Below are 24145 nucleotides of genomic sequence, written 5' to 3'. Positions count from 1 at the left end.
TCCCCAAACATATCCTTCCCATTTCCAAAATGATTCAAAACACAGACCCCCCGAAACAGCTCCAGAGGCGTCATGGGTGAAGACGGTGCCACAGTCGGGTCAGGTGCCCAGCCGAGGGTGGCTGACTCTGAAGGCGAGATGGGAGGCTTAAGTCTTACTCTGAACATCCATCGTTCACCTCTCTGCCAAAGCAACTAGGAGAAGACTGGATTTGAGATGGGAAGACAGGGCCGAAACGAAGAGGCCTGGGCAGATGGTGATGCTTTTTGTAAAAATTTGGGGTGAAAGAGAAAAAAATGCTGCAACACAATATGCGGTGGCCTGAGCTCTCGGTCCATTAGGGGGAGCGGGGCCCCGCGGGGGTGACCAGGGGCCCGGACGGGAGCCAGCACGCGGGGAGCGCACCTGAGCGCTCAGGCGGAGGCAGGGCCTGCCGCTGCAGCCACGAAGCTCCGGCTCGGACTTGAGGCATTAATCCAATTTCCCTTTCCTCGTGCCACTTACCAGCTGTGAGGCATCAGGCAAATTGTTCCATCTTTCTCGGGCTCCGTTTTTTCATTTGAAAAATGGAGATAAAATGCTCCCCCGCACAAGGCAACGTGGCGGGATTAAATGGCAGCAAGACGTGTCTGACACACAGTGGGCTTCTTCCCCTTTCCACGTTTGTCCTCTGCGATCCTTGATCTGTGAGCACGTAACTTCTACGCAGAAGAATTCAGCCCCCGCCTCCTGCATCCCGGCAGCCGGAGCTCGGACCCCCCCTTGTCCACACGGTTACCCAGGGTGCCCAGGGCCAGCCCCCCAGATATGTCCCCGTGCGGCCTGGCCTAGGCCAGAAGTACCCACAGTCAGGAAGCCCCAGGAAGCCTCTCAGCCCTAGAGGCTGAGTTGTTTCCCTCGCTGCTATTTTGCAACAGGCTATTTTCCCTGAAAGGCCAGTAAATACAGCTCGCATGAGCTTGCACATTTGGCGTGGGAGTGGGGGGACACTCATGCTCAGTTACTGCAGTGCAAAGGTCTTCAGTGGAAGTAAGAACCCCCGAGCCAAGCCCTTGCCCTCACCTCAGTCTACCAAGAAGCAAGCTGAGGTGCAGAAAGGAGGCTCGCCTGGGCCGAGGCAGCCCTGCTGCGGGGCCAGCTCTGCACACCGACCGCCTTCTTTCCCGGACTAAGAGGAGTGGGAGCCTGCAGCCTCTGCCGAGCAGGGATTCCGCTGCGCCGGGGAGCAGAACCGTGGGACTCAGGGCTGCGGTAAGCCTTGGCTGTCCCCCGGGGGTGCGGAAGCAGACGTGGTATCAGGACTTCTAAGGAGAAGCCTGAACCTTTGTTGAGTTAGGAGACGGCGCTGGGTGTTTAACGTGCATGGTCCCATTTGATTTTTGCAACAGCCCCAAGAGTAGGGACACTGTCCCTTCCCCAGAGATGTCCCCATATAGTTCTCAGCATGCGCGGGTCCCCCCTGTATGGCAAAGAGCACTCTGAAGACGTGCTTAGATTAAGGGCCTTGAGATGGGCACGTAGCCGGGGCTCCACGTAATCACAGGGTCCTTACAAGAGGGACGCAGGAGGGCCGGAGAAAGGGGAGATGTGGTGACAAACACGGAGGGTGGTGTGGTGGGCTTCGAAGAGAGAGGAAGAAGCCATTAGCCAAGAGATGGATGCAGGAGGCCCTGAGACGCTGAAAAGGACAAAAAATAAGGTTCTCCCCTAGGGCCTCCAGAAGGAAACCGGCCCTGCCACCCACCTGATTTCAGCCCATAGGACTCATTTCAGACTTCTGGTCTCCAAAATTCTCCGGTAATAAAGCTGTGTTGTTTTCAAGCACCAAGTTTGTGGTAGTTTCTTACAACAGCGGTGCCAGACTAAATCACCCATTTCGCAGATGAGCAAGCTGAAGCTTGCTTGGAATCTAATCACCCGGCTACAGTCACGGAAGCAGGGATGGTCTACATGGGGCGACTCCGTGGCCCGTGCTCTTATATGCTGGACGACATCACGCTGGGGAAGGAGGGGGGCAGGTGCAATCTCACAACCTAAAAAGTGAAAGGGGGCACCTGGGTGGCTCAGCAGTTGAGCATCTGCTTTTGGCTCAGGTCATGATCCCAGGGTCCCGGGATCGAGTCCCACATGGGGCTCCCCCAGGGAGCCTGCTTCTCCCTCTGCCTGTGTCTCTGCCCCTCTCTATGTGTCTCATGAATAAATAAATAAAATCTTAAAAAACAAGAAAGGCCTTCCTCAGCCGTGTGTGATAGTCAGGAGAGTCACAGCTTCCTGTTCCATTGAACAAGAACAAAAGTCATTAGCTCGAGAGAGTAGCTGTTCCACTCAGGAGCACAGGTAGAGGCAGAACCGCAATCCTGACCCTGCTGGGCTCTTTCCAGGACGCCACTCCTGCCCCATGGACCGTGCTGCTTCTGTAGTTTGTGGGGCATTTACACAGGCGCTGCCCTTCTGCAAGGAGAAGCACCTGCCCGTGGTGACCGGTGTGGGGCCAGCCAGCCCAGGGGAAGCCCTACCTGTGGCCACCTTGACAGGCTGACACTCGAGCCAGCTCTCCTCACAACGTGCATGCACACGTTGTGGGGGGGAGTGGGGAGGCGTGGAGAAAGGACCTGGCTGTCACACCTGGAAGCCATCAACTGCTGAGAACCCCGGTCTACACAGCCCCACATTTGGAAACACGCGGTTGCATATCTGTGATCCTGCAGACTCCTGCATGCACCTCAACTCCACTCCGAGTCCTCTCTGGGGAGCCTTTCTAGGCGACACGCATTGGTCTCAGTGCTTGACAGGTGGTATCCTCTTCAGTTGTCACACAATTCCTATAGAACAGGCACCGCTTACCGGGTGGTTGTTATGATCGCGGGGAGCAGCACGGAGCACTCACCCTGCTAGCCACGGGCAGGCAGAGACAAGATCAGAATCCAGGTGTTTCCACTTGTGAGTCAACCTTCAATGAAGAGCAACTACTCTGAAAGAGGCAACGGCGTATTTCAGGAGGTAGGAGCCTTTAATCATTACGACTGTTATTATTAACGCTATTATTATTTTATTGTTCTTTGAACGCTTTTAGAGCTAAAGAAAAAAGTCAACGAAATGGGAAAAGCGGATGTCAGCTGCGTTAAGACTCCCCCTTCGCAAATCCCCATCCCTCCCTACGGTGTGAGGCCCGGATTTGATTTACGCTCCCCGAATGCAGCCAGCGGCGGGGCTGCCGGGATTGGGGCTCTGGCGGGAGATGCAGACAGAGCTTTTGTTTTGATCTCGCTGCTCAGGTTAACGCATCCCGGGCTGTTTCCCAGGATGCCGTCATTCCAGTGTCTCCGTGGAGATGAATCAAATGCAGCGGTATTTACAAATCCTGAGTCAGATTTCCACCCTGTCCAACAGGATGAGGACCTGCCCCGCTATTTACGCCAGTAAGCGGAGAAGGACATCAAAGCTCCGGTACTGACTGCGGGCGGGGATAGTGACCTAAGTGGCTTTCATCTAGACTCTGTGCTTTACCACAGCAGAGTGCACCTGCTCCTCCTACGGAGGGGACAAGGAGCAGCACTGGCATCTCTGCTTAACGGGCAGGACACCTAACTCCAGCCTCGTCTCTAAATATCCGTGGATCCCACGTCTCTATGGTTTCACCTTGACATTCTGCTCGCATCGGGGGAGAAGGCTGCGGGGACACACGGAGGCCTGCGTGGGGGCAGGTGCACCTCGAGTGCCTGCAGCGGGGGCTGTGGGGCTCCTTCCGCACAACTGGTGAGAGAGGGAATGGTAAGGGTGTGCTCGGAGGCAAACCGGGCCCCTCTTTGTTGCCGTTCATGTTATTACTTCACTCTGGGATCGATTTTTCTGGGCACGAGCAAGGGGTGGTGGGGCGGGTGGGAAGCATCTGAGCTCTGGAGCGACAAGGTCTGGAGGTAAAGTCCCAGCCCCATGATCCGCCAGCCACGTGCCTTCATGGCAGGCCACGAACAGACCGGCCTCTCCATTTCCTCATCTGTAGAATGGGTATGCACTTCCTGCCTATCCATGTTAATGTGCCCAACCCCCGCTTTTTCCTTCTGTTTGAACTAAGCCCGATTTTCTGAGCATATAACAAATTGATTAGAACTCAGCTGTAAAAAAAATTAAAAAAATTTAAAAAATTTAAAAAAAAAAGAACTCAGCTGTGTAGAATTTGCAGACCTAAAAGATCGTCTTTTTGAGATAAAATCTGATCAGTATCATTAAGTCCACCCTTTGAAAGTGCACAATTGTGGGTTTTTTTTTTTTTTTTTTTTTTTTTTAGTTTATTTTCAAAGTTCTGCATGAATCCACCACTGCCTAGTTCTAGAACATTTTCACCACCACCCAGAAGCAAACTCATTGCCAGGAGCTGCTACTATATTTAGAACATAGGTTGCTAATCACCATCTTGCTATTCTTCAAGGTCCAAGAAATCTCTGAGGTTCACACTGTATTACTCCTGGACTTACCGTCAGCACCAAAGTGTCAGACATTTGATATTTCCCCTCCGCAGCTCTTAGATTGACAGCTGATGGCCCCTTAGCCCTGCCAAGTACATGGCATGTTCGTGCAGCTCAAAGGCCCTGTTTCCTGCGTTTTCTACCCCCCCAGCACCTCAGCTCAGGGCTGAACACACACGTGAGTGCTGGCTAAACTCCTGACTTTTAAAAAAATTAATTAATTAATTAATTTATTTATTTATTCGAGAGAGAGAGAGAGAGAGAGAGAGAGAGAGGCAGACACAGGCAGAGGGAGAATCAGGCTCCATGCAGGGAGCCCGACGTGGGACTCGATCCCAGGACCCCGGGGTCACACCGCTGAGCCCCCGGCCCCGGGGTCCCTCACTCCTGCCTCCTGCTTGATTGGCCAACCGTCACCTCTGAAGCCCAGCACGTCTGTCATCGCTCTGCTGCCCCACACGCCAGAGCCTCCGCAAGCTGTCACGTTCCACGCTTACCCCCCAAAGCATGTGCTGTTCATTTTTCATCCTAATGAACTGTCCGGTCGAGTTTAGCAACGGGAACAGCGAGAGTAGCACGCTCGGGACGTCTTGCGCCTTTTGCTATTGTCACACAGCTTCTCCCTCCAACGCCGGCGCATAATTGAAATAAAAGACCTCAATGGCGACAAACACCATTTGTCAAGAACGAAGTGGAGCAAGGGCTAGATCTCAAAAATTCCTGCTAACGAGCTTTAGAGACCTGGATGGTTGGAGTGCGCCCCGACTGATACCTGCCCAGGCGCCGCAGCGCCGGCTACTGTTCTCGGTGTTGGCTTGGGCGCCGCCACTTTGGGTACCAACCCCGCGGGAGCCCTGATTTCCCGGAGTATTACAGGTGCACCCTCGCCCGGGTCAGGTGGGTCGGGAAGGGGCGCCCGAAAGGCTGCGGTGGTGCACGGCCGCCCCAGCAGGGGACCTTCAGGATGTCGGGCGGCCCAGGCACGCGGCTGCTGGTTGGGCAGCGCCACCTCGATGCCTGCCGGGCCGGGTCTGCGGCGCCGGGGCCCGGGAGCTCATCGAGGAGGAGGAAAAGACAAAAGGAGACGCACCGAAGAATAGTGTCCGCAGCCCCCGACGGCTGTGGCGAAGGGCTGGACGGAAAGATGAAATGGGGAGCAACGGGCTGGGCACGGGACGGGGCGTCAAGGTGGTGCTGGCTGCTGACCAGGGGCCGGGGGAACAGCCTGCGGGGCCCTGAGGCTGGAAAGGGCCGGGCCGGGGTGTGTCGGGGACGGCCCAGCGACACGGTGGGGGCCTGCATGTGATCCCGATGGGATGGGGTCATGACACACTGCGGGGGAAGGCCCAAGGGCCCTGGCGGTCCATGCCCCCCCCCCCCCCCCCCGCCGGGGCACACTAGGCCTACACCTGCCCCCACTCCCTCCTCGCTTTTCAATTCGGCTTCAGATCGGGACCCCGTGCCTCAGGCCTCCTCGCTGGCAGCCGGGCTCTCCTGGGCCGCCCCGACCCAGCCCTGGCGCTGGGCTCCCTGGAAGGGCCAAGGGGGAGCCCCCACCCCCCTGGGAGCAGGACTCCTGTGCAAGCAAGGAGCAGGGCCCAGCGGGGCTTCTCTTGCCCTCCACCTGTGCCTGGGCAGCCCGAAGGCTCCGGCCACCCCCCCACCCCCCAGGGGCAGGAACAGGACTGAAATCCATCTTGGTTTCAGGTCCCTTGGCAGGAGGTCCCTGCTGTCCCGCTTCTTGGGCGGCCCACGCTCCTGTTCCGGGGAAACCACGGAGGCCCAGTGCATGCAGGGCTCACGGGGACCCGGGGCCTTGCCACCCACCGTGCGGGTGGCAGCCTGGGTGCCCAAGGGCAGTGTCACACGGGGTGCCCACTGCGTGCCCCGGACCACCCCGCGGGGGGAGCAGGGTGGAGGAGGGCGGCCGGTGGGGGCCCAACGACAGGCTCGGGTCACCCTGTGGCACCTGGGCCAGGCCCGGCTGATCCAGGCCACATGGCCAGGCTGCCCCGAGGGCCACGGTCGGGGCTGGAGCTGCCACTCGAGGGCGCTGAGGAAGCTGCACCTGCACGGGGGGCGGGGGGGTCCTCTTGGCCGGGGCGGAAGAGCGGGGGGGGGGCAGTCTGGGTTGGTGGAGCCCCGAGGAGTCCCCAAGGGACCAGGGCTCAGAGTCACGGCTCCCACCGTGCTCTGGCTATGACCCCGGGCAGGCGACAGCTGTCCCCCAGACTCTGCTCAGCCTCCCTGTGCCTCAGCTTACTCCTCCAGAGAATGGGATGCACAGCGTCCCTGCGCGGGGCTCAAGGAGCGGGATACACAGACGCTGGGGCAGCAGGACGCTGTCCCTCTGGAACACGGCCCTGGGCAGTGGGCACTGCCGTGTGCGGGGAGTCGGCCACACTCAGCAGCGGGGGCCCGGGCACGGAGGCCGCCTCCCCCAGGAAGGCCGCTCGCCCAGCCCACGCCCAGCGATGCAGGCCCCAGCCCTGAGCAGCCCGTCTGCGGCCTTGAAGATCTTGCAGGCCTAGAGGCGGTAAGTGGCAACGAGGTCACACGGGAAGCCACACCGGCTTCTCCACCAGGCACGTGCCTGGGCCCGAAATACTCGAGAGGCTCACGGGAATTTTTTTTTTTTGCCTGATTATTTATTTATTCATTCATTCATTCATTCATCCATTTATTCATTATTTTTTCCGATTATTTTCTTAATGGAGATATGATTGACATATGACATCATATTCGTTCCAGGTGTACAACGTACTGGTTACTATGTTTACACTGCAAGACGATCACCACCATAAACCTGGTTAACACCTGGCACCCCATTTAGCTGTATTTTTTTCTTATGACGAGAGCTTTTAAGACCCGCTTTCTCAGCAACTTTCAAATATACGCTACGGTATCATTAACTGTAGTCGCCAGGCTGCACACTACGTGCCCAGGACTGATTTATTTTATAATGGGGAACTTTGTACCCTTTGATCACCTTCACCTATTTTGCCCACCCCCGTCCCCCGACGGTTGCCTCCGGCAAGCGCCAATCTGTTCTCTGTATCCGTGAATTCGGTTTTACATTTTGTTTTGCTTTGTTTTAAGGTTGTACGTATAAGTGAGATCGTATGGTTCTTGTCTTCCTCTGCCTGACATGTTTCCCTTAGCATAGTGCCGTCACGGGCCATCCACGTTGGTATAAACGGCAAGATTTCCTTTTTTATGGCTACGTAATATTCCTGCATGCCACCGTCCTTATCCACTCGTCTGTCTGTGGACATGCTTCCGTATCGTGGCTACTGTAAATAATGTGCAGTGAACATGGGGGTGCAGATACCTTTTCAAGTCAATGTTTTTGCCCCCTCTGGGTAAACACCCAGAAGTGGAATTACCGGGTCATACGGCAGTTCTATCTTTAATTTTTTGAGAAACCTCCATAGTCTTTTGCACAGTGGCTGTTACCACTTTACATTCCCACCAAGGGTGCACTGAATTCCCTTTTCCCCACATCCTCACACAGCAACTTTGTAATTTCTTTTAAAGTCAGAAGGGGAATTAATTGCCTTTTTTTGGAGGGGGGAGATTATATTAATCTTTATAACAAATCACCCATAGAATATATTTATTTTTTATGGTAGAAGGAGCTCTTGAAAGTGAAGGTGCCTGGGGTCCATGGAAGGCATATGGAACCCCCCACCCCAAGGCGCCAACACATTGGAGGGAGAGAAGTGACCACCTGTCCCACTGGCCCAGGGAACCCCACCTGGAGGAGAGGACTCTTCTCTATGTATCTAGAGAAATGGGAAAAGAGGCGGAAACCTTGTGCAAGGGAATCTGGACAAAATCACCCCAGGGAGTCCCAGGACTACCAGCAATAACTATGGATGGAGCATAAATGGGGGCTGACCTGGGGATGGCTTGGGAGCTTCAGGAGACAAGAGGGAGGGGGGGCGGGATCCTGGCCGTCTTACAAGCCACGTGCCCTGTCACTTATCCTGCAAGAGACCATGGTCTTCCGAAGCTTAAGGTTTTCAAGGTAAGCAACTTTGCACTTGGATTTTGGAGAAATCCTGCAGCAGCTTGGAGGAGAGGTGCTGAGGAGGCCGTGCTCCCAGGAGCCGGGGTGCCGCCACCCTGGCTGTGCCCGGAGGGGGGTGGGGAGCACAGGGTGCTCGCTGCCCTCGCGGGTCCCGCTCCGACCCCAGAGGACCTGAAGGCTCACCAGCAAGGCAGGCTTCTTCTTTGCCCCAAGCCTGATGTCAACGGGTTGGGGCCATGAAGAACAATCCTCCTGGGTCCAGGTTTCAAGTGGAAATTCTGCAGTGAAAGTGGGGAGCGTGGAGAGGCCCGAGACAGGATCTGTTAGGGACAGACACACGGTACTCGGGGAACTTACTAGACGTTCGTTTAGAGAAGCACCTTCTCCCCCAGCCCTTCCTGGCAAGTCTGTGGCCGGATTTTTCACAGTTCATTTTCTTAAAAAAAAAAAAAAAAAAAAAAGAGAGAGAGAGAGAAAGAAAGAAAGGAAAGAGAAAGTATAAGAACTGTTGCTGTGGCAACCTAACAGCCTTCGGAATGGTGCTGAGATTCTAAACTCCAGAGCCTCTTGAAAAGATGAACTCCCTGGCCGCTCCGCGATTTTTCTGAAGCTTCCAAATAGAGGCATCTGCCAGGTGTCAGGCTGCAGCCTCCTAGACCCTCGGCAGACACAGCTAATTGGAGGCAGATTTTAGCACGGCCTGTGACCGGTCCTTCTCTGCAGTCTCCGACTTCCTTGAGCTCCGAGGCCCCCACAGGGCACGGGGTAATTTGGGTTAGCAGCCTCCGGAGGAGAGGCCGATTCTCTGGCTTAGGAATCACACGAGGCCACCGACAGCCGACAGGCCATGGCCTGATTTTTTTTGTCCTGACCCAGTGGGAGCGGCGGAACCTCCTGGACGGAACGTAAGGAAACAGGTAGACGCAGAGGGAGGTCGGGGGACACCCCCTCACCGGCATAGGAGTCCCACGAAAATAGGAACCGCAGTAGGTCTTATTCCCAGGTGAACACGTGGAATTAGAGCGGGGCAAAGCGTCCGTCGGCGGGTGTTCCACGTGCGAACGACCGGCTGCCTGGCTGGGAAGTCCCTCCGTGAGATCGTACCCCGCCGCTCTCAGCTCCACCTGCCTGCTCCAGCTGAGATGCATCTCTCTGGCTGCCCCCCCCCCCCAGATCTCCATCACACGGTCTGCAGAGAGCACGCACATGTCTTGATACAAAGCATGAAAGAGGCCGCGAAGGATTTCAATAATTATTTGATGAGTGGCTGAATGAATACCTGAAAACTATCCTCCTGGGCCCAGAGCTCCTGACTACAAAACCATCTCGCACTGTCTTCTTGGGTTACTTCCTGCCTGTCTCAGTATTCAGAGTCCCTCTCACGTAGAATAAAACTGTCCCTTGCCGTGGCATGCACGCAGGAAGCAGTGCTCAGGGGGCTTTGATCTCTGAAAGGAGAGAATCCTACACCAGGCTTTGAGGTTGCCGCGTTGAGGCTGACAAACAGAAGACCTCTACTGGCTGCGGGGCCGGGTGTCGGAAGGGAAGGGATCAGATCTTACCCGACTGTGGTGTGTGTTCCCACCCCGGACCACTGGGCCCAGAAGGCAAGTGCCGAGAGCTCACTCACCTGCCTGAGACGCTCACCGCTTGCCGAGTGAGCACGTGACAAGGCAGAGCGGAACCTCTGCCAGAGATGAGCACAGGTGGGTATCGAGTGGCCCAGAGAAGGGCCCTCCCCGCTATCTCCATCCTGGAGGCAGATTTGCTGCTCATGGCATCTCAGAGCAACTGACACAAGGAGGACCATGTTCTAGATTTCCAGCAAACCTGGGGTGTCCAGGAAGTAAGTGCTGGGGAGGCGAAGCCTCACACAGATCTCTGGGTAACTGACATCCCAGCTGTACCTTAATTAGGGATTAAATCCATAGGATCATTGCATGGAACATGGCAAATGATTTAAAGAAATCAGCTATCTTAGATGATGGGCTTATTTTTTATGTTTTTTTTTTATTTTTTAAAGGTTTTATTTATTCATGAGACGCACACAGAGAGAGGCAGAGACACACGCAGAGGAAGAAGCAGGCTCCCTGCAGAGAGCCCAACGTGGGACTCGATCCCAGGATCCCGGGACCATGCTCTGAGCCCGGCGTTGAACCGCTGAGCCCCCCAGGCGTCCCTAGGTGATGGGTTTATATGAATTCATTGTGTTATTTTGGCAACTTTCTTCAGGTTTGTGATTTTTCTTGATTTTAAAAAAGTTTAAAGTCAAAGGAGAGCAAGTCAAATGAATAAGGGGGGAAAAAAACCTAATAAAGGTTTCTTTTTTCTGGAACAGCGTGCGTAACAGTGTGTGTAGTCAGATACCCTCTACGTATGCAGATGTGGAGAAAGTGACTCTGTGGATACGTGTGGTCGTAATAACCATCCAGGAAATCTCTGGACAGCCTCAGAGGAATCCAAAAATAGTAACTGCCTCCACAGGGAAGGAAATTCATGGACGAGAGGAGGCACGGAGGGAGACGGGATTGTCTGCAGACCTTTAATCACCTTTTGAATTTCAGAGCATCTTCATCTATTGAGCTGTCTTAGTTGCTTAAAGATAATAAAGATCAAAACAAACAAACCACCTAGTCACGACGAACAGTGGCCCAAGAACTGTACTGAGCCTTCTCTCTCTCTCTCTCTCTCTCTCTCTCTCTCTCACTTCTGCACTACAAAATCCTTCCTGGCCTTTTCTTGGTAAACTCCTACCCATGCTCCAAGTCTAAATCCAAAGGTCACCTCCCCACTGAAGCTTCTCTTGGTTTCGTCTCCCAGAGTCACCCCCTCGACGCCCCTAGGGCAGCCTAGACCTGTCGGGGAGGAGCTATGCATCACGGTTATTTGTCTGCCACGGTTATGTGGCTCCATCACACAGAGGGAAGTTCTTCTAAGACACGGCTTTAGTTTCACTCCTGTATTCCCCCAAAGCATGTGCATTTGGCCCCTTGTTTCATTTCCAGCGCCTATTCCAATGGCTGAAACAAGAACAGTCCTCAAGAGGTGGATGGTTCTCTTCGCCTCCTCGCCCTGCGTGTTCCCTCTCCCTCAGTGAACACACTCAGCGGCACCCTAATGCCTTAGCCGGAAGCTGCGGGGGCTCCTTCAGAACCCACGTGGAGAGTTAGGCCATGGCCACCCCAGGAGAGCCAAGGTACAGTTGCCCTCTAACTTCCTTAGGACTCAGGGCAAGCTACGGAAGAACTGGAAGCGTCGGTGCTCAGGACGAGGACCCTGGCCTCCCCCACTGTTGACCGCGTCCCTTAGCCAGTTGACTTTCAGCTCTCTGGACCTCAGGATGCTCGTCTATGAAAGAATCGTGATGACTGCACGTACCACCCCAGGTCCTGGTGAGCCTGCGGGCAGGCTCCTACACACCAGCTCTCACTGTTGTTACCAGGCGTGGCCTCGAGTCGTGTTCATCGGTAGCTAAATACAGCAGGATTCGAGACCCGCAACTCCCGGGGAAGGTCTGTCCTTTAGCATTGATTGGGGCCGAGGTAGGCCCCTCGTGTTGCCCGGCACGTGAGCGCTGCCCGTAATTCTCAGCTGACGGCAGGACCCACAGTCACATCACACGCACCCAAGATCTGCAGAGAAGTCCGCAAGTGGACTGTGTCTGCTTTTTTATTCAGGTGACACCAGCTACAGACAGATACTTGGCCTCTTTCTCCACAGTGGCCTACATCCCGAAATAGGCGATGTGCATTCACAGACAGACCCGGCAGGCCCGGGGGGGGAAGGCAGGCTGCCAACACTCCGAACAAAGCCGAGCCTGGTGGGTGGGTATACTTCAGCACAGGTGAGCTGCAGCCCCCCCGCCCATAGTGGCTTTTGGGGATTGATTTTTGTGCAAATGAAAGATAACTGGGTGACCCGTGACCACTGGGCCCTGCTGATTAGCACTCATGCGTGTAAGCTTTCCCTGAGCCTAAGGCCAAATACTTTCCACTTTAAGACAATCCTATCTGTGCCCCAGTGCCCTAGAATAAAGGCCCAGGGAGGTAGCAGGCGGAGAAGCCCTATCCTGGAGCTACCCCAGGTAATTCCTCCCCTGCTCTGAAGAGGGACCCAAGGGAAGCGTGTGCCAGGAATGAGGTTCAAGTGGATCTCCCTGGAGGTAGCCGGAGAGCTGATCTTGGAGGCCCAAACCGCTTCCCTACCACTTGTTAAAAGCTTTTCTCTTTCTTTATCCCTCTCTCCACCCCATCTCTCCTTTTCCTTCCTACCTGGACGTTGAGCACTTTGTACAGAGCAACTAAACGGTCAGCTCATCGATGAGAAGGGAGGTGCCCCTTCTGCTCTGCGAGCCTACCCGGCACACCGCAGGTGCCTTCCGGAAATGCTGCCATTCTGAATTGACGGGGGATCAAGAATCTGAGTCTGGAGCCTAAGCTGTTGGTTAATTTTGTTTTGTTCTCTGAAACCTTACAGTACAATCACGAACAAGTCTTTCCTTTCTTTAAGGAGAAAAAAAAAAAAAAATCCTCTCTGTAAAACAAGAATCTTAGCCCGAAAGATCAAACGGCCCTTCTGTTTGTACCACGCTGTGTTTTGTTTTTGGGTTTTTTTTTTTTTTTTTAACCCAAGGGGGTTACAAGCATTAGAATAGTTTACCTTCCTCTCCTTGGAAGAAAGCTAAGCAGAATTCTTCAAAATAGGCATTCTGAATTTCTAGGCAGAAAAAAATAAAAAAAAAGAAACTAACAGGTTTCCTGGAAGAGAAATTAAATTCAAGTACTTTCTATTTAACTTCTGACTCTGCTCCATTGATACCTTATTCTAATTGTCCCCATTATCTAGAAAAATAGGAAATGTCAGTTGCATATTCTGTTGAAGAATTCACAGGGCCGATGAAATGAAGAGACCCATTTGGCTTGGCAGAAATGAGATGATCATCACTCACAGACATGTCGACAGGAGAGATGCGTCTCATCTGCTGAGCCAGGCTTCGGAGCAAATGAGCACAAAATATGCTAATTTGCGGGGAGCCAGGCACATACTCCAGATCATACCGGAGCTTTCGCAGGGAAGTGCCTCTCCGCTCCCTGAAGGGCATTTCCATCCACTGGCTTATTTCCCATAACAAACATGGGCCAGAGCAAGGGAGAAAGAGTTGGGGAGCTCCCCAAGTTGAAGTTTTGTCCTCCAATAGCTTCACATTCAAATATGAGTATCCAATACCTGGGGAGTCGCCACAGAGTTAGGGGTCTAGTCATCATCTATGTCACAAAAGCTTGCAGGGGGTGGGGTGGGGACTGGAGCGGGTCTAGGTAAAGAGTCCCGCCTCCCTTGCAGGAACTGGTTTATCTGTTTGTCTGTGTTTTTGGTCCTCAACAGAGCAGATTGATTCAGGCCTAAGAGACTTAAGCTCCAGCTGAAGCCAGACTTCTTAATGATAAACATTTCCAAGGATAAAAATTACGTCAATATGGCCAGAGGCAAGTGAGTTACCTTCTCCAAGACTCAGTTTTCTCATTTAGCGAATCTTGGACATTTATAATACCTACCACGTTAGGTTTCTGCCAGGATTGTGGGAGGCCACAACGTCTTTCAATATCTTATTTGCCTGATGTGTCCTAGGCACTCAATACCTGTTAGCTGCCATTATTATGACTTTCCTCTCTGTAACATCAGCTCCCCTTCCTCGCATTCTAGTCAAAATATAAAGTCTCTATTCATGTGTTTGATGAATATTTATTGGGAACCTACTTTGGTCCAGACACAGTGCTTGCAACTAGGAGCACAGTGGTCCTCAAATAAGTCCTGCCCTCAAGAACCTCCAGGTCTAGCTGAGAAGACAGGTAATCAAATAGACAATTCCAGCCCACTGCTGACAACGCAGTAGATGGTGTAATCTCTGACTACCAACGTGCTGTAGAGGAGATACCCACGGCTCAGCCTTCAGGGATGAGAGAATTCCTTAGAGGTGCTGAGGTCCAAGCCGCGACACAAAGCGACCAAGAGCTGGCTTGCAAAGAGAGAGAGATTATCGGGCTTTGGGGAAGTGACAGTTGTATCCTACAGTATCCCACAGCGGAGGTGTCTGCTAAAGGCTGGGTGGGCAGAGAGAATGGCCAAGAGAGGAGTCCAGACAGTAAAACAGTGGCTCCTACCCCGAGAGGGTCCCAGACATTTACGAAGGAATTCAGATCTCTGACGCTGAAAAGATTAAGTAGGAAAGTAGCCCGCTATCTGGACATAGGGATGTTGTTTACAGTATTTGTATGGAAGATGTATCAGGGGCAAGGTGACTGGTCGGGTGGCAACTGTCATGACTCTGGAGAAAGAGGACCAGGCTTATGTTTGCAGGATGGCAGTGGGGAGACAAGAGATATTAAAAAATATATGTATTTCAGAGATAACCGGACTATCATCAGTAGGAATCAACAGAAATAAATTGCTTTTGGAGGTAAGGCTCTGAGAGGCATACAGTAGCACCTCGATATTTCTGACCTGGATGAATTTTGATGCTACCCCGAAACACGACATAGAGGACAAAGTTACGTATTGGGCCTCTGCATTTAAGGCATCTGTTGGACTTCCATATGGAGATGAGACATAGACATATAGATTGATGGACTTAGAACCCTAAAATGTAGGGGGTCATGCCAATAGAATTATTTCTTACATTCTATCTGGATGGCTGGATGTTCTATAAAAATAGCTCTAGTTATCACTGACAAGATAGATAAGATAAAAGGATTCACAGAATCCTAAAACTTAGGAACGGTTAATGACCCTAGGTCCAACTACCCTGTGGCCTGGAGAGGAGCTCATTAATCGAAGGGCACAGGGACAGTGAGGGGCAGAGCTGGGCCTGAGATCTGAAATCAGCCTTTTGGCTTATGATCTTGTGGTCGGCCTTTGGAGGTCTATAAGGTTCAGCCTCCTGGCCATGGGATATAAGCCTCCCTGTTCATATTTAGGGAATTCTCTTCAAAAGAAGAAAAAGAGGAAAAAGCAACATGGCAATTGTCTTAGTCTGCCCAGCTAAGTCTTTCCTTGGGAACCCAGTTCCTTTTTGCTCCTCTGAGTTTTCTAGTCATTCTAGTCATTCCTCTCCCACAAATATACAAACAACAACAACCACAAAATCCATCACCCTTGTACTAGTACAGAACAGGTGTTCACTAAGGAGAACCCAAGAACAACAGCGAATAATCACATTCTTCAAAGACTCAGAAAGTAGGCCAACTTCCGTCTCAGATTCTGCTTTTGATTTGACGCAGGTTCAGACAAAGGCAGGTTGGAGGACGGGGCCTGCTGGGCATCATTTCCATCCCCACATTCATAGTACAGGTAAAGTAGCTCCATCTTACCTTCTTCACCCATTGGATACCTGCTGCCAATTTCTATAACACACTCCACCCATCGGATTGGTCACTCAACAAATGACAAGCGGAACGAGTGTCACAGGGCCACGGAGTCGAAAATGCGGTGATTTCTGCAAAAAGGGAAAGGATCATTATTAACCTAGAGGCGACAGGAGTCAATGAAATGACACACTACTAGACACCGGGGATACACCGTTGCACAGACAGGCTTTTCTCTTAGAGCAGAACAGTCCAGGTGTGGAGAGAAAGGTGTAAGCAAAGTATTGCCATCGTGCGAAAACTGGGGAAAACCTGCCGTGGGTTTAGAACAACCAAAAGATGGTGTGACCAACTCTATGTGCACTTAGTACTTTGACGAAAAGATAAGAGCAGCCATCAGTCCCCTACCCGTCCTACGGACGTCACATACATTTGCTCTGCCACGAGCAACAGACCTGTAGGGGGGACAGCAACTCTCGGAGCCCGTTTCTGAGATGACCCACGTTCTATCGGAGTCCAAAGTAGGTCCCCTCCCTCTGCAAGGGGGAACCACTGTTCTGGTGCTGCCAGAGCCTTGTGCAATGACAGTCCCAAGGGCACAGAGGGACAGCGGTGGCTGCGGTGATAGGAGATGTCATCCCTACACCAGCAGGCCTGAGCACGGGGCGGACAGAGCCGCAATTCTTCCTCAAGGCTACATTTTTCTCCGCCCCCTCCCGCGCTACAGCACACTCTGGATTTCTGTGTGGGGGCCGTGTTCCGCCTGGATTCTGGTCTGATTCATCCTCGTATCTCCCAAGTGTCTAACACATTCCCTAGCCCAGAGCAGCTGTTCAATGTATGTCTGTTCAGTGAATGAGGAGAGGAATACGGGGCGTCTGAACAGCTGTCGTCTTCAAAAACTGAGGCACCGAACCAAGGAAGGTGGTTGCTGGCATAGCTTTAACACAATGGCACGAAGGATTTCTTGAATGTCCTTCATCTCCAGGGTTTCTACCTTCTAGGATCAACCCAGGCTGCATTAGCATCTGAAACAGCTCCTGGGGCACCCGGGTGGCTCAGTCAGTGAAGCGCCCACTCTTGGTTTTGGCTCAGGCTGTGATCTCACGGTCATGAGACCGAGCCCCGCATCCAGCTCTGCACTCAGCGTGGAATCTGCTTGGGATTCTTTCCTCCTCCCTCTCCCTCTGCTCCTTCCCCTTGCTCTCTCTCTCTCTCAAATAAATAAAATATATATTTTTAAAAAGAACGGAAATAGCTTCTTATTTGATTTTACTTATTATGCTTCTTTTTTTTGTTTCCAAATCCACTTTTCTTATCTCATCTTGGTTCCACCCAACAGCTCCTCCTCATGCACCATGCCTCCCCCCCACCCCCAAAACAGCAATGACAGCAGCAACAAGCAAACACCCTCCTTGGTGAAGGGCTACAGATAAATTATGTGTCTAAAATGCGTCCATAGCATCTCGATACGGTGATTATAGCAAGAAGAAGGAAATTTCCCACTGTGTGCTATTTCCAGGATGTTGAGGACAGACTAGCAATGGGATTATTCGCAGATGAACATGGAGTCAGAGAGAAAAAGCCACCTGGACGATTCAGAGAACACATAACTGATGAAGGTCCCTACTTTGCAACCACACTGCGTGTTGCACCAGTCTTCAAAACTGGCCCCCTCCCAAATGAACCATACGCCTCACATATCCATGCCCCAGGGCCCCTCCTCTGTGAATCTGAGTTGTCTGTCCTTGGGTCACCAATGAAACATAGCAAAGGGACACTCTATGATTTCGAAACCGAGTCCTAAGAAACCTTGGAGCCTGCCTTGTGCTCGTGGAAAGCTGCATCTGGAGAAGTCAGCGGTCATGTCAGAGGTCTAAAGACTCTAGACCCCGATGCTATGAGGAAGCCCCAGGTAGCCATGGGGAGAAGCTGCATGGAGAGAGAGAGAGAGGGGGAGAGAGAGAGAGATTGAGACGCCCAGCCATACCCAGTTATTCTAGGCATCCAAGCTAGGGTGCCAGCTGGGAAGCAAAGATGCCATCTTGGACATCCAACTCAGTCAACCTTCATGTGCCTCCACCATCTGACTACACAGCGTGAGAGACCCCAAGTGAAAACCACCCAGATGACTTCATGAAACTCAACTATAAAAGGTAATAGTGCATTGTTACAAGCCGCTAAATTGAGGACCGTATGTTCCTCGGCAGCGGATAACTAAACGCCATAAATGGAACAGGCATCTGCCACGGCCTCGCTAATGCATTCTCTTTAAATACGTGTCACCACTGTGGTTGTCCTAAGCCCCTCCGAGCATCTCACCCCACTACGCGAAGGGTGAGACTCTTGGCCAAGGTGTGCAGCCGAAGAGATCCAAGGTGGGACCAGAATTCAGCACCCACGACAGGCCCTGCTCCTTCTCTTTGCACGCCCAGTGTGCAGTCAGCTCGTAATGCAGCTGTATCTGTAGCCAGTGCGCTTTTAAAAGTTTACTTCTCAAATCCATAAAATCTAATTGAACTCCCACTTTGCCTTGCACCGCTTACTTCCCTGCAAAATATCCCCTATAAAATCCCTTTCACCAACAGGCTGCACAGACAATTAAGAGCTTTGGAAGGAAAGCAAAAATAGCTGGGCGAATGGTCTACGAACTCCGAGGACTGCAAACACTCGAGAGAGACGACGGGATGTAGGTTGTGTGGAAATGTTGGTATACAACTGTACCGTGCTTCTTAGAAAAGAAAACAAAGGCTTAAAAAAAAAAATCTTAGCTGTCTCTGTGCTTTCAGCAGAGTTGACGGGCAGAGAGCTTGTTGGGGCTGAGAGGCCCTTGCGTGTCTACTGCCCATCTTCTCTCTCCACTAGAGTCCCTGCCTGGAATGTTGACTTCCCTTCCTCTTCCCATGACTCCCCCAGACCTGGAATCACACGTTCCCTTCCGAGCCATGGAAATCCAATGTAGCCCCGGGGCATCTACCCCCACCTACTCTCAGACCGTCTCCTCGTCCTCTCTCAGGGCCTGTGCACCATCATGGGCCTGCTCCGAGGACAGGGCCACGGCCTTCTGCGCCCCGTCCAGCGCTGTGCTCAGCCACCGGCAGCCCTGAGCCCCCTAGGGGCACAGATGCCTCCTGCCGTAGATGACTGAGGAGAGACTGAGAAATCAGGGGAAAGAACACGGAAGCCAAGGGCATGGAGAAGGTTGGGGAAATCTCTAGCAAGCGTACAGAAAGCAAGGAGAAAAGCCAGGGAGGGACGGGGGCACATTTCCCTTGCTGAGCTCTGAGTGTTGAGAAGGTTCCACACATGCAAGTCCATAGGCTTCCCTTTGGCCCAGAAGTCTCTCTGTCCTTCTCTGAGGGTCTCTGCTCCAGGTCAAACGCCTTGGTCTACAGATCTGCAAGTGTGGATGCTCTTCAGGAGCAAGGACTCAGCCAGGCCAGGCATGGGCTGGGATCTTGTTAACAGTTCAGGGGCAACAAGGACAGCAGTAGGTAGCGCTGGGGGGGGTGGGGGGGGCAGGCGGGAGGGTAAGGGCTGGAAGTACGTGCATTAAGTTAAAATAGTTCCCACCTCACTGACTCCATCCACAGGATCCTGGGCCACCTGCTGTGTGTGCGATGCTGGTGTAGGTGGAGGGGAGGGGTGAGAGGTGAAAAGGCCAAGAGCTGTCACGGAGGGGAGCAGGGGAGCCCAAGGTCACAGTGACAGCTCCATTTTATACACAGAAGAAACCAGCTAAGCGATAGGTGCCCACGTGCTTAGAGCCGGGGAGCGGCATGGCCCGACAGGTCACCAACAACCCACCCCTCTCCTGGAGGATTTGAGGCCTGCTTCCGGGGGGAATCATACCCGCCCCCTAGGACATCAGCCCAGAAAGCGTCTACTTTTTTAGTAAAACAACACAACAGAGAATCTCCAGTGCTTTGGTAGGGAGCTGACTGGAACGAACGGTGACTAAACAGAGGAGTATTAAACCAACAGATGAAATCTCCGGGTTCGGAGGCCGCAAAGCAGCCCAGCAGAGGCCATACGCCTTCCAGTGGGAGTGGAAAGACCAAGTGGTCCTGTCGTCCCACTGAAGCTGCTGCTGCGTCTTGTTCTGTGGGCAGAAGGGGCAGCAGAGGGGCGCCTGGCTCTGCCCCTGCCCCCCCCCCGCGACAGGGCCTTCTTCCTTTTGTGGGTGTCCTGTCTGCCTGACATTGCTGAAGGGATGAATAAACACCATTAATAATCCTCACTGGGTGTTTCTCTATCCTGTTATGGCCCGAGTTCCAAAACCATATGGCGAAGCATATTTTGTAAGATAGGTTTATGGATTTTGAATTTTTTTGAAAAAAAAATAGGGAGGGGGAGGAGTGGGCTCTTGAATGTGAGGAGACATTCGGCTGGAGGGCACGCTTCGCCCCTCCGAGCCCCTCTGACTTGGGGCAGGCGACTCTGGGCTGCACTTCGTCACTAGGCAATGGGAGTAGCGACTGGTTGGCAGGACGGCGCTCCGTGGGCAGCTGTGGCCGCGGAGAGACGCCCGCTGTGTTCTCCACCTGCTCGCGACCTAAGGGTTAGCTTGGCCCTTTACCGGGAATTCACCACTCAGACGGCCCCTGGCCCGGGCGCCACCCACAGAGGCCGGCGCTCAGCTCCGCGCAGCACAGACCCCGCGCACGGGGTGTCAACCAGTGGACGTTTCCCACACCAGCCTTTCTCATTTGGAGACACGGCGCCTCCAGAAATTCAGGGGACCCTCAACTTCCCGGCTCCGCTTGGACGCCTGCTCCCACTGAGGGGGGAGGGCTGCCCGGGGCTCACGCCAGCCTGCAAAACCTCCGGCCCGGGCCCTGCACCGGCGGGGATGACGGAGGGGATGACGGCAGGGATGACAAGGGGGATGACAGAGGGGATGAGGGTGGGGATGATGGTGGGGATGACGGCAGGGATGATAGAGCAGGATGATGGCAGGGATGAGGGTGGGGATGAGGGTGGGGATGAGGGTGGGGATGATGGCGGGGATGACGAAGGGGGATGATGGAGGGGGATGACGGTGGGGATGACGGCAGGGATGAGGGTGGGGATGACGGCAGAGATGACAGTGGGGATGAGGGTGGGGATGATGGCAAGGATGATGGTGGGGATGACGAGGGGGATGATGGTGAGGATGATGGTGGGGGATGACCATGGGGATGATGGTGGGATGACGAGGAAGGATGATGGCAGGGATGACTGTGGGGATGACGAGGATGACAGAGGGAGATGACAGTGGGGATGACTATCGGGATTATGGGGGGATGAGGGCCGGGATGACTGCTGGGATGATGGGAGGGAGGCAGCGGGGATGACTGTAGGGATGACGATGGGGATGACAGCGGGGATGATGGAGGGGGACGATGGCAGGGATGATGAGGGGGATGATGGCGGGGATGACGGCGGGGATGAGGATGATGACGGGGATGACGGCAGGGATGATGGCAGGGGATGACTGGGGATGACTCCTGGGATGATGGCAGGGAAAGCGGCAGGGGATGATGGCGGGGATGACTGTGGGGATGACTATCAGGATGGTGAGTGGATGAGGGCAGGGATGACTGTGGGGATGAAGGCGGGGGATGATGGTGGGGGATGACTGTGGGTATGATGACAGGGATGAGGGCGGGGATGGGGGTGGGGGATGAGGGTGGGGATGACGGGGGGATGAAGGCAGGGATGATGTCCAACGTCGGCCCGCAGTTACGGGAAAACACCCCGAAAGCCGTCCTGGCCTCCGAGTGGATTGGCCACAGCGGCGCTTTAAATCAAACTCTTACCACGCTGATCTTTATTTCTGTGGGGCAGCTCTTCTGAGTGAGCCATGCCTTTGGAGGCACCTAACACAAAGTGACAACCTCCGCCGTTTTCCAAAGCGCGGTGGCCGGGCGCAGAGAGAGCCATTGTCACCATGGTAATTACCGCACAATACCTGGCGGCCAAGGGCCGGGCAGGAGGCGCGGGCAGCGGCTGAATCCGGCATTGTCCGGGCCCCATAAAAAGATCAGAAGCCCTGAAAAGCCAGGGAGCGGGATCTCACAGCTCTTTCGCTGGGCCCTGAAAGGACCTTTGTGCTGCCACCATAAATTCTGGGTTCTCCGGGCACTTGACAACTGAAGCCGGGGACAATAGAATTCTTGTGTCCAACAAAACACTCCTTGTCCGATGCCAGTCTTATCAGCCGCATTTACAAATGTCTTTCGTTGTACCCAAATAATTCCCCATTAGAAGGACTATTGGGAGCAGAACTAAATAAATATTCACAGCCTTTGTGATATCGTTGGGAAATGAATAAACAAACAGTCATCTAGCATATGAGCAGAGCCTCCTGCTACTCTACATTTTATCCCTATTTCTTGCCCAAATGATGTTTCGATTTCTCTCCCTTAACGTGTCAAGAGCCGTGACACTGGAAGCGCCGCTTTGACTGGCCACCTCCTGAGCGCCCCGATCCGCACCGCCCCGGGCTGCCCCCGCGCTGCTCCTTGGGTTGATTGGGCCAAGGCCCCGGGGGGGGTGGGTCCCACCTCCCCACAGAGACGGGGACCCAACCTCGGGGGAGGTAAGTTACTTAGGCAACACAACAAAGCTAATTAATAGTAAAATACGAATTCAGATCTGGGGGTCCCTCGCTCCTAAGGCTCTGCCTCCCCGCTACGCCTTGATGGGTTCCCTACTGAACAGAAGAGGAATAAAACATCAGGAAAAGGGGGAAATCTAGGCACATCCACCGTAAAGTCACCAACGCACACGGAGTCTGTTTATACACCGTTCCAGAACCTGAGAACACTTAGCAGGGAAATAAAGAGGCTTTCTTCAAGAGAGTATATTTTACTTTTGCCCTAGAATACCAGCAATTTTGCTTTTTAACCTTCCGAGGGGAGGAGGAAGCGGTGGCGGGCAAACAGAAATAAACACAAGCTGGCTTCGGGAAGGTTTCAGGGATGTCTATGCAGTCACACTGGTAAAGTCTTAGAAAGAATCAGGGATAAAGAAAGCAAGCGGGGCGCCTGCAATCACGACCGCCCAGAGCAACACTTAAGCCTCCTGCTGCGGTTTATTATTTTATTTTGCTTATCTGTCTCCTTGTTGTGAACGAACAGATCTCTCAGCATTTGACGGGAGCGCACACAGCAAAGCAGAAACTCCCTTCCTGATGGAAGCACTGACTAGGAGGCAACACTCTTTACGTTTAAAAAAAAAAAAAAATCTGACAATATTAGAGCTCTAAATGGCTTCCTGTGGGGTCAGGAGTCGTCTACACGGTCTGCCCCTTCCAATGTTGCATCCAAGGAAACTTCGAGCTTCCGGAAGACAGAAAGGTGAGATGTAATATCTGACACTCATTTTTGTCTGGCCCGGGTCAGTACATGGTAACCCTCGGCAGAGCTCGGCTTATTGGACAAGTAGATGAATGGTAGTAGTTACAGGGAGAACCACCAGGAACCTGGATTCTAAAAATTTTTGGACATGAAAATCTACCTTTTTTTATCTACTTGATGTCAAAGTACAGGTAGAATTTATCTTTTTTTTTTTTAAGGACTTCAATGATGTCCTCACTTGGCCCAAGTTGTGTAGCCTTGGTAAAAGCAACGTTGAGCTGTTCTGGTTTGTTTCCTAAAATACCTAAAGTCTGTACCTAAGAATAGGCCATCATTTTGCAAACAATTGGCTATTAACAAGGCCGAGTGACCAACAGGTACTTCCTGACGGATGGTAAATCCAACAACTGAGTTTGAAAAATGTGATCGATATTTCCCAAATGCTTCAGATGCCAAGTGAAGCATTTAATCATCTTGGAGGATTTAAGGGCATGGTTACAGCCATGTACACATGACGCGAACTGTTTCAGCTCTTCTATCCCCCCAGGAGCCAGCTGTTATGTAGACACAACTTAATCCAAGCAAGCAGAGAAGATTTCTAACATTTATTGAGAGTTTGTAACGTGCCAGGTCCTGAGCTAAGTGTGTGTGTGTGAGAGAGAGAAATAATCTTATACATCAGGTACCACGATTTTCTTTATTCTGTAGCTAAGAAAGGTGGAGTAAAATTGCCCTCATTCACAGAGCCACAGCGCACGGAAGCCAGGATTTGGACGCAGGGAGTTTGAATATATTTCTTTTTTTTTTTTTAATTTTTATTGATTTATGATAGTCACACAGAGAGAGAGAGAGAGAGGCAGAGACACAGGCAGAGGGAGAAGCAGGCTCCAGGCAGGGAGCCCGACGTGGGATTCGATCCCGGGACTCCAGGATCGCGCCCTGGGC

General features: G+C 52.8%; 1 protein-coding gene across 3 annotated transcripts in view; it reads right to left on the bottom strand.

Moving 5' to 3' along the window:
* The window catches only part of CDH11 (cadherin 11), a 148883-nt gene that overhangs the window by 70105 nt on the left and 54633 nt on the right, over positions 1–24145 (bottom strand). For all 3 annotated transcript variants that reach the window (XM_072731754.1, XM_026011692.2, XM_026011693.2), the window contains exon 2: positions 15864–15988. The gene's annotated coding sequence lies outside the window, so the exon portion shown is untranslated. The remainder of the gene's footprint in view (positions 1–15863; positions 15989–24145) is intronic.

This window comes from Vulpes vulpes, chromosome 12 (genome assembly GCF_048418805.1).
Source record: "Vulpes vulpes isolate BD-2025 chromosome 12, VulVul3, whole genome shotgun sequence".
Lineage (NCBI taxonomy): Eukaryota > Metazoa > Chordata > Mammalia > Carnivora > Canidae > Vulpes > Vulpes vulpes.
This window is presented reverse-complemented; position numbering and strand designations above follow the sequence as displayed.